This window comes from Camellia sinensis, chromosome 7 (genome assembly GCF_055761805.1).
Source record: "Camellia sinensis isolate YWXY chromosome 7, ASM5576180v1, whole genome shotgun sequence".
Classification (NCBI taxonomy): Eukaryota; Viridiplantae; Streptophyta; class Magnoliopsida; order Ericales; family Theaceae; genus Camellia; species Camellia sinensis.
The window spans coordinates 86,552,535-86,563,811 of NC_138967.1; the positions used below are offsets into that span (position 1 = coordinate 86,552,535).

The following is an 11,277-nucleotide window of genomic DNA, read 5'->3' on the forward strand; positions in this document are numbered from 1 at the left end:
TGCCTTCCTCTACCACAGTCACCACCACAGGTTCGGGTTAGAATGTGGACGCGCTCATCATACACAAGTCTATGCTCTCAAGGATGAACAGTACCGGCTTAGGTAGGTGGACAGGGGTGATGTATATACTGGGGTCGTAAGGGATGGCCAGTGTATTGATGATGTTTACTTGCCGAGGTAGAGGGACCTGGTTATGTGGTGAGAGGGGATTTATAGTGACGTTAGGCCTTTGATGAGGCGCTATCACCTTATTGTCAATGAGATCTTGAATCTCATGACGCAATTTGAAGCATAGGTCAGTGTCGCAACCATGTTGTTGATGAAAAGCGCAGTATTTGGCCGAGTTGTGTTTCAAGAGAAGAGGATCGGGTAGGGGGTGAGGCTCTAGCAGCTTCAAGTGCCCCTTTTTGATTAGGATGCCTAAGGCTTTGGATAAGGACATGTACAGAGGGGTGAAGACCCTTTGGCCCCGGGGTTGGTGTTTCGCAGTTTGTGAGATTGTATCAGATGTACCAGCAAAGAGGGTGGCAGTTTTCGGTGCGGTGGTGACCATACCAACATCAGAAGGCCTTACAGCTACACTACCACTCGTAGTCGTATTAGAACTGCGCGTGAAAGCCCTCTTAGGCTGCTCTTTCTCGTAGTCTATCAGACCCTGCTTCATTGCATCCTCTATCTGCACCCCTATTTCATAGAGGTCAGCAAAAGTAGATAGAGGTAAGACTATCATCTTCTGTAACAGTCTTGGTTGCAGATTACGGACCACCATTTTGATTTGGTCCTTTTCAGCTAGTCGGGTGGTCATCATGGAGGCCTTGGCCCTCTACCGAGTTACAAAATCGGAGAAGCCCTCTTTCACCTCTTGGCGACTTACTTCGAAATCATGAGTTATGACCTCAATTTGAGTGTTGTAGGAGTACTGCGCTATAAAGGCCTCGACCATTTCCTCCCAGTTTCTCTTCACAGAGTCTTCAAGCTTAGCATACTAGATAGCCGCTATACCTAACAGGGTTCGGTCGAAGAGCGACAGCTTCTGTAGTCTGGTGAGACCCATGGGTCGTAGAATGTCCGAAAATAGCCATAAATGGACCATAAGATCCCCGGAACCATCAAATCGGCCTATATGTGGCATTTTGAATCTGTCTAGCAATGGTAATGCCGACTCAGTATAGCCATCCTCTATATCAGGGATCAAGTTCACGCCCTATGCTCGTTTAAAGAGCTTTTCCAGCTTACTCACTTTCAGTGCAGAAGGGTCGACCTCGAATTCAAACGGCGCCTCTATCGGGTAAACTGGTGCCTTGGAAGTCTGAGGTGGGATAGAATCCGCCTGAATGCTTGCATTTTCCTGTACGTTGATTGTGACCCCGAGGGTCGAGATTCCCACTGGGAATGCGTGGGTTGCTGAGGCTACTGTAGGTTGTGGCTGCTGTTGTTGAAGCCTCTCTACTACCTCTGCTTAGCAGGCTACAACCTCAGCTTAGTGAGCTGTGGTCTCAGCTTGTCGAGCAGCATCTAGCTGTATGTTCTCAATAGTCTGCTAGAGTTGACGCAGCATGTCTTCTATGTTAACTGAAGGACTTTGAACTACCAGAACTGGTGAATACTCTCTGTCTGGAGTAGAAGTAGATGAGTAGGCATGACTGGGCACATGCGAGGTAAACGGTGACTACTGAATTGGCGAACTCTGTCGAATCCTTCTTCATCTAGTAACCGACGGGATTAAAACAAACACTGGCTGTCCCCTGACTAGATCCCCAGATCTACAAATCCTTCTAACTCGGGTCCAGAGTGCTTGGGGGGTAACAGACTCGTCTAAAGCAATGGTGAAAGACTAACTTTCAAAAAGAAAATAAAGCAAAAAGAAACAAAAATAAAAAATCGCACAGCACCTCGGCTCAAACAGAAACAACACGCAGTTATAATCATAAGCTAGATAATTGTACTCAAACACTGATTTTTGCCCTAAATTTCTGCTCCAAAACTAATACCCTCAAACTGATACCCAGACTTTCAATTGATACATACATTCCTGCAGAGTTTCACTTTAAAAGCACGTATCAAGCAAGTGAGAGCCAAAACACCCCTATGATGGGGTAGGGTTACCCTATCCTAATTTCGTCAAGAGCTGGGGATTCACTACACAAAATAAGCAGTTTCATACAATTCCTGCATTCGGGTGAGCAACCTGTCCTAGTTTGGAACAATCTCTATGGCTTCCGATATGCAACTAGGTCGATTGGTCAAAAAGGGTACCTCGGCAAGACTACCTAATATACCTCTCATAACTAACACCGAGAAGTGAAAGGAGGATCAAATGGTACAGCGGTAGTCAAGATCCAAGGGATATGTTCCCATCGTGGCAGAGCCCGCAACCGATCAGCCTTGGGGCAAGCTTTTCCAAGCAAGCCTCTGGCAAACCATTCAGAATAGCAGATGGCAAATACTATGACTTAAGCGCACTGATGCAAATGCAATGCAAAGAAACACATAAGTGTAAATAAAACAACATATCATGAGTTCTAGTCAAGTTCTCTAAATCCCCAGCGGAGTCGCCAAAAACTGTGGATAGGCCTTTTTTCGCGCCCCGCCTTTCGGAAAGGTTTGAAAAGAAGGCCTCACAGTTCGGACTCCCGCAGTTCTGAATCTAGTCTCACAAGTGCAATGTGAAACTGATAATCACCAAAGAGTCCAAATTCGGCAAATCATTTTGGAAAACTGATTTTAAATAAAATAATGCCAAAATTGGACTGCTTTGCCAGATACAGAGCCGCCACCTAAATATTTTGTTTTTGAGGAAATTTAGGAAACCCTGACTCGTGCCAAAGGCCACGTGTCCATCATCACCAAAGTTTCCTCGGCTCGGGAACTTGGATACGAGAGGGGAAGGTTCTGAAATGAGCACCCCTACTTGCCCGATCAAAGATCGACCTCTACTAACCATGATATGTCAGTTTATAAACATTATGTGTTCTTGTTCCAATTACTAGCTAACATTACTATGTGGCACACACAAGCAAGTATAGACTAGTCACAAGACTTGGAACAATTCAACTCATGTTTGTTTGCGAAAATTATTTGAATTTACCACCCTCAAGTGGGCTTAAAGATGCGGATTTGTCACCAAACATAGTGGGCTCAAAACATGATTTGTCACAACAAAGTGGGCTTAAAACTCACATTCATTGAATTGTTCCAATTCAAGCAACAAGCCTTCATCCACAAGCCTTCATGCAGTTTAGCAAGTAAGCACATAGCCTCACGGCAATCATGCGAAACATGGCAACATGGCAATCACACTCATGCAAGTACGCTAAAGCGTAAAAGCTTATCGAGTACTCCAAGCCAAAACAAAAACTAGTTAGAAAGATGCATGATCCTAACTATACAAGATGTCTAATGCAACATATGCAATGATGTAACTAAATAGGCTCGGCTACTTAATCATGGTATTTGCAACACTTTGAACAACATGCAATAAACACATATTCAAAGAAGTATTGAAATTGCAATGCAGTTTGAATGATGCGCCGAGCCTCGGTGCATGCAAGACAAATGAATGGATGCAAACATGCAAGCATAAGGTATGCTAATTGAAAATGTCCCTAATCTAACCATCAAAAGCGATTAAATAAAAGGGAGAAAGACGTGAGGCTGGAAGACATATACACACGCACGCACACTTATTACAACATTACGCCCTCGCGAAGGAGGGTCCGAATGAATAAGCTAACTAACTAGCTACGCTAATTAAGCTAACTATTACAACACAATTTAACTGACTATTCTAAGCTAATTAAATAGCACAAAATGAAGAGAATTAACTAACTTATTCTAAGCTAATTAAAGTGATTAAATAATTAACTATCTAAGCTAATTAAATAGTTACAACACTTGCATGAATAAAGCGAATAAATGGCCTTGAGGTGAGGGACACATGCATGCTCGATTGGCTTCCACCCAAAAATGCCACCGCCTTGCCATTGAACGCCTCTGTTTGCACACATTTGAACACCGACAGTGCTGCCAACTCCCAGAATGCCTCTGCTTCACCTCAGGAACACTCTTGAGCAATTTTTCATTGATGGCCGATCGGCTACCAATGGTGGTCGGTCGACTACTACTGGTGGCCGTCGGCCACTGTTGGTGGCCGGTCAGCTACCCCTTTCCTAAACTTCTCCTTTTGCTGTAACAGAGAGCAAACAAAGGCAAAGTAGTGTATTCTCAAGGAGTGTCTGTACTGCTACCCTCCTTATCATCACACAAGCTCAAAGGAGTGTAGCTCTTGGCCCTCAAACAATCAACCAAGCATTTTCCATGCATGATGGCTAATAAACCAAGCTTGTACAAGCTTAATGAGTGCATAAACAAGACTCAAAAGATCATCACCCTATCATGCATGATCAAGGGTGATGATGACCAAGGAAAGTGACACATTTCATCACTTTGAGCATGAAATGTCCCATTTTCCTCATGTTCGAATTAACGTCCGATCCGAACACGTGCAATGCAACACGAAGAATGCCTCTCTTGCTTCTTTTTACTTGTCCAATTTTGTTTACTCATTTTAGATTACCAATCCATTCTTTAATTGATTAGTCCAAAAGCGAGTGTCCTCTAATGGAAAGAGGGCTTAAACCACAAGTGCCTTGAGCATGAAAGAGACCTCATGCCGTTGATAATGAACCCCCGAAGGGATTAAACCATTAAGCATGAATGTCTCAATTTCACATTTAAGCAAACAAGTGGTTTAAAATGAAAAAGTGAATAATAGAGGGAGATTGAAGAGATTTTAGTAGTGAAATGGAGTGCAAAATAACACTAAAACATGTTTTTAACCCAAAAGAATGATAATCAAAGCATTAAAACACTAGGCTAGTAAAGGAATTAACACTACAACCATGCCATACAAGGCTCAAAGGACTTAACCAGCCCAAAACAGAGCTAAAACAAGTCAAAACAGTAGCAAAACATGTTGGACCAAAGCTAAGTTAGGCTATAAAAACATGCTAACATGTAAGGCAACTAGGCATGCAAGCAAAACAACAAGGAGGAGAGGCTAACCCCTCCAACTTTGGACTTCAAAAGAAGGTTCCTGCCACTAAAAAACCTCTGAATTTCAGTGGTTAAAGGCCCAAAAAGTTTGATTTGAAAATGAAGAAAAATGGCACAAAAAACTTGACAAGCTAAGGAGCCAAAATGGGGGACAACCCCCTAACTCACAAAGGCTCAAACAACCATTTTTATGCCACAAAAATAGAGTTTTTTACACTTCAAAAATAGCCTTAAAACAATTGAAAAAGATGGGAAAATAAGTATGCACAATAAGCTTAAACTAAGGTAAGTTCCCTACCTTTGATGCAAAGCACAATTCAGCCACAAATTCAAGCTCAAACCCCCTTCCAAAGCTCAAACACAACTCCAAGGGACCTCAGCTCCAAGGTGGTCAAATTTGGTTAAGGGTTGATGTGCAAAATTGTAGAGAAAACTAACTAAAAAGCACAAAATATCAAGTGAGAGAGAGAAAGCTAAAGAGAGAGAGAGAAAAATTTTGGTCCAAAAATGTCTAACCCTCCAAAATGGGGGAGGACACCCCCTATATATAGAAAACCAAGGTTTGAGCTTGTATACATCATGTCATACACATGTATGAAGATGCAGCTTAGTGATTAACAACTAGCACAGCTGGAAAACAAATATTTGGAAAAGGAGACCAATGGCCTTCGGCCACCACTGGTAGCCGACAGGCACAATCTGTGGCCGACAGATCGTAGGGTTGGCCGATAGGTCACCCTCCTCTCCAGGCAAGAGGCAACAAGCTCTTGGTCCAAAACATGCACAAAACAGTGAGGTTTAGAGGCTCAAAGATAAGGCGTTCTGCCGAGGACTTTGGGCACTGAAAACGAACACAAACAAGTAAAATCATCGAGTGCACAAACGATGATGTCCAAGTTTTGCAGACGGTCAAAAATGGGGTGTCTACAGTATCCATCTAACACACAATTTATATGTAAACTAAGCGTATGTGGAAATTGAAAAATAAGAACACCTTCTATAACTTGTGCATAAGTCCTAAGAAACTTGTTTCCATAGAACCTCATCCATTAGTAAAAAGGCAAAAAAATCGTATGAAACATTTTTGTGTCACTTCAAATATGATAAATGAAGATTAATCACAACAAAACTAAAAGAGTGTTAAGAAATCAAAATTTAAACATTTTTATAAGAAAACAGTAGAAGAAGAAACAAAAAACAGAACAAGAAACAAAGAGTAGAAGCAGCCGAACAGATGAACCAGTTGGCAGTCGACCAGCTGGAAGTCCGAGTGGACGACCAGCCAGATGTCTTAGTGGACGACCAGCTCAGCCACTTTTGCCCAGATTAGAGAGAACCCATTACACCTCTCAATTATTCCATAATAGATCGACTGAAGGACATACATACCATAGGAGCAAAAGTTGAATAATTGTCACCGGTGACGGAGTTTGTACAGTGGCTCGATCTGCGTTGCTTCGGATGCCCTCTGATTTGAGAGAAGGCTTCACAAATTTGACCTACGACAAACACATTTCGGAATTAAGCACAAAATTAGTCAATTGCATACAAAACCTATATATATTTTTGGACAGAAATTTATGAACACTGTACCTCTTTGTTATTGTTGTTGCGTTGTCCAGATGGTGAATCAACCACAACGCACAAATTGATAGTCACTTGATTTGTAGGACCTCGTCGATGCCAATTTATGGGTGGGAAGGAATCGATTCGTAGGCATTGTTTGGATTTCAACGTCAGAGAATTGATCAAAGAGAGAAGGAAGTGATTGAAGAGCTGCAGTTCACCCGTGAAGCATCTTTAGCTTTGCTCTTCTTTGACACGCAAACCTTTTCAGAATAGAGAAGACGAATCAGAGGGTATCTATGAAAAGGTGAGAGCCCTGGATTACAAGCAATTCTGCCAAACATGAAACGGAAGTGTGTTTTGAAAACTGTGGTGGAATCAATTTTCTAACACGCTATCCAAACAGACGGTTCAGGTGAAGAGATGGAATCAGCTTTCGAAAGCTGCACCAAACAGAGCTTAGAGTTTCCTCAATTTAAATTCTATTTTCACAAATTTAAATTCTCAAAGTCATATATTCAACACCAATTTAAAAATCATTCAAAATTTAGAGTTAATCCCCATTTATGCATTAGACCATAAATAATCAAAATACTCATTTCTCAAATCATAATAACTAGTAAGATACCACATAATCATGTTAAAACATATACATAATGGTAAGAAAATCTCTACCTCAAATTAGTATCTAAAGGAAGCAAAAGGACTAAAAATCAACTTTGTCGAATTCATGATCTTTTTTAATTGAAATCACGCTTTCATGCGCTCTATTATTTGAATTTAAGAACTATGCTGAGATTTAGCTATGATGGTCCAAGGTTGAAGGATTTTGTCTAAGGTTGAGAGAGAGAGAGAGAGAGAGAGAGCAGACTCACTGTTAAAGAAGAAGAAATCAAAGAAATAGAATAGAAGTAAGGGGGAGGGGGCAGCTCATGTGGGCATGCCTCTCATTTTCATAATATATATATATATATATATCAATGAAAAATATATTTTAACGACGCTATAATATTTTGTAATATAAATGATAAAATGATATAATTTTTCTCACCACAAAATATATATTTCGTTTGATGGTACACACCATAACCATTCGTAACTCTCTCATGCTAATAATAATAATAATAATAATAATAATAATAATAATAATTGGTAATTACAAACGAATCATGATTCAATCAATTAGATTCAAAAAGAATAAAATTTAATAATCTAAAATAATTCACCAACTGAGACTAGAGAACGAAATAATTGTAAAAACTAAATTTATATGCAGATGTAATACTCAAAACCCAAGAATAATTCAAACTCAAAAACTATCGAGTGAGCCTCACGAAGTCAAAATAAAAAATAACAACTATAATCCTAATGACAATGTGATTAGACAATTTAGAAATTCTTATCAATCCATCTCTAAATAATACTCAAATCCGCAAGCATACTAAGAAAATTTCCAAATTGATACTAAAAAAATATAAATTGAACATTATCCAACTCGTTAGAGATCACCAACAACTATATATGCATAATATTCCATCATATGGTTGCCACGTGGCTTACTAAGTTCCAATTTAATCTCCACATATGCTTTGACTTAACAACTAATTAGGAACATGGACTAACTTCCAGCACCATTGTAGGACATGGGCTTCAACCACTTCCTACTTTTTAGGAACAGTTGGGCTAACATAATATTTTCTGTTATCCATTTAATTAATTTAATTAAATGGAATTACGGCTGCCACATCATCGCTTAGTCCCATTATTCCTGTAGTGCTGTTATCATGCCGCATGCCTATCACGTCATTAGGGCTGGGCATAGGGTTATCCGACCCGCCCAAACAGCCCTACCCAAACCGAACCGCACGCGCGTGGGCGGTTTTGCAAATACATTAGGGTAGGGTGCGGGTTAGATTTTATATAAATTTCGGGTTGCGGACGGGTTGCGGGTTTGAACCGCACCCGCCCAAACCGCCCGCATTAAATTAATTAAATTTTTTTTCCCCCTTTTTCAAATCTAGTCGTCCATCACCATCTCACTCACCTCATTACAAACAAAACAAAAAACCCTAAATTCGTCTCCCTTACTCTCTCAGTCAGCCTCATCTCAACTCATCTGTGTCTCTCTCTCTCTCACTCTCTCGTTTCGTTATTCTGCACCGATCACTCTCTCTCACTCTCTCGTTGTTCATCTTATCGCACCGATCATCGCACCGCCGATCTACCCACAGGTAAACTCTCTCTCTCAATCTCTGTCTCTCTCTCTCTCGCCCCGATCGTTGATTTTTTTTGTTTTATATATATATATATATATCAGATATGTCTCTGATCTGATCTGTCTCCCTCACTCTCTCATCTCATCAGATCCACAGTTTGGTTTTGCATCTCTACACCAATCGACTCACAGGTAAGCCTCTCTCTCTCTCTCTCTCTCTCTCTCTCTCATCTCTGCACCGATCGAATCTGAATGTTTCTTTGGAAATAAATCTGATTTTTTTTTGGACCAACATATCTGTTCTGTTTGTTTTGGAATCTGTGTTAATCTTTGTTGAATCTGTTCTTAAGAATTTGAATCTGTGTTCTTAAGAATAATCTGAATTTGTGTTAATCTTCTTTTTTTTTTGTTTTATATATATATACAAATTTGTTCTTAAGAATTTTTGTTGAATCTGTGTTAATCTGAATCTGTATTTCTAATGTAAGTTTACATTCTGAAAAAATAATTTTATTAATTGTTGAATTTTGTAAGTTTACATTCTGTAAGTTTACATTTTGTTGAATTTGTTCTTAAGTAATTTTTATTAATTGTGTATGTTATTTAATTCTGAATCTCTCTCTCAATCGAGGATTCTCCCACTAGAAGATGAAGCTCAAGCAATTGGAAGGTCATCTTGGATCCCTTCAACAATTCTCGAACCCAAAGGTCTCTCTCTCTCTCTCTATATATATATATATATTGAATTTCTGTGACTGAAGTGAATATCATGCTCTGCTTGTGCTGCAGATTGAACTAGAACAATACCCAACTGGACCCCATATCGCTTCTCGGATGTTATACACTGTATACTCTTCTTTCTCCTCTAGCTTTTCTATCTTCAAGGTTTTCTATTTTTTTTTTTTTTGGGTTTGTGTTTTTATAAATTGTTGTTTTGTAAAAACATGTTTTTGGAAACCTATTAGGCAGAGAATTCATTTGGGGATGTGGCCAACAAGGTAGTGGCAGATTTTGGTTGTGGTGGGTGTGGTACATTGGGTATTGCAAGCTTGCAGCTGCTCTCTTAGGTGCAGAGTCAGTTGTTTATCTATCTTCCTTTTTATTTTATGAGTTTTTTATAAGTTTTAATTCATTAATTATTAATGGTGGAGCTTTTTAGAAAATATGAGAAATAATGTCCAAAATAAAGATTGACAAAATGGAAGAAAAAAAAGTTTAAAAATAAATTTTTGAAAAAAAAGTTTAATCCGCAAACTGCCCGCAACCGCCCGCACATCCGCGAACCCTATCCGCACAAACCGCAAACCGCATTGCGGGCGGTTGCAGGTTGACTTTTTCCCAAACCGCATAGATGCGGGCGAGTCCAAACCGAACCGCAAACCGTCCCAAACCGAACCGCGGACACCCCTACACGTCATCTGTCACGCCCTAAAAAAAAAAAACATTAAACCCATCCATATAGAGACATGCATTGATACATAAAAGATCCACATTCATCTATTCATCAGAGTATTTCATTACAAAAGTATTACATGTTTGCAACAAAAGCAAATGCCCTACAGGCTTACAGCTTTCCAAGTCAACACTTGGTTACAAAAGAGAGTGCTAACTTAATTACACATTAAGTCCTTGGCTTGAATCTATATGTAATACAATCAAGGAAAATAAGGCCAAAAGTATGTCTGTCTCTAGCCTCCCAAGCTATGTCCTCAGAGGTGGCATGCTACCTGTACCTGAAAATGATGTTACCATATAGGGTGAGCCACAGCCCAGTAGAAATACACTAATCCGACTATGAACAACGCCTAAAAGATTAGCAACTGAAAGATGGTCAATACTTACACTTCCATTTACATCTTATTAAAATTCCATGACAGTCAAGTTTATGTTACAATTCACTTTCCATTCCTTATTCAACTTTGAGTTTGAAAACAAGGCTCAGTACTCCGGCCAAAACATTTGATGAGATTATAGTTCATCACTAGAACACCTTCGAAATTCAAGGTGGATACACATTTTGATGTTGTATCAATAACACATAAACTACTACTATATTTCGCAAACGATGATGATATACATTTAGGTGCTATATCAAGTCAAACAAACTTTTCAATAGATAAGCATATGAGCTATATCAATACTTCAATAGATAAGCATATGAGCTGTATCAACATTCCAATAGATAAGCATATGAGCTGTATCAACACTTCAACAGATAAGCATATGAGCTGTATCTTCACTACAATGGGAGAGCATATGAGCTGCATCCCTGGGTCCATCCCCCATCTTCCCTTAACCATTAACCGGTTTAGAGGTACATCCCCCATCTTCCCCTAAACCGTGGAGTACGTCCCCCATCTCCTCCCATACACAAGTAATGCATATAAACACAGAACCACACACGAAATCAATCAATACATAAAGTTAATGTATTCTATCAA

General features: G+C 39.6%; 1 long non-coding RNA gene across 1 annotated transcript; it reads left to right on the forward strand.

Annotated features, from left to right (window-relative positions):
• Window positions 1–9,059: 9,059 nt before the first annotated feature.
• Window positions 9,060–9,875, forward strand: LOC114323398 (uncharacterized). The gene is made up of 3 exons (XR_014334628.1): window positions 9,060–9,544; window positions 9,626–9,682; window positions 9,802–9,875. It is a non-coding gene; the product is annotated as an uncharacterized LOC114323398 (long non-coding RNA).
• Window positions 9,876–11,277: the final 1,402 nt, after the last annotated feature.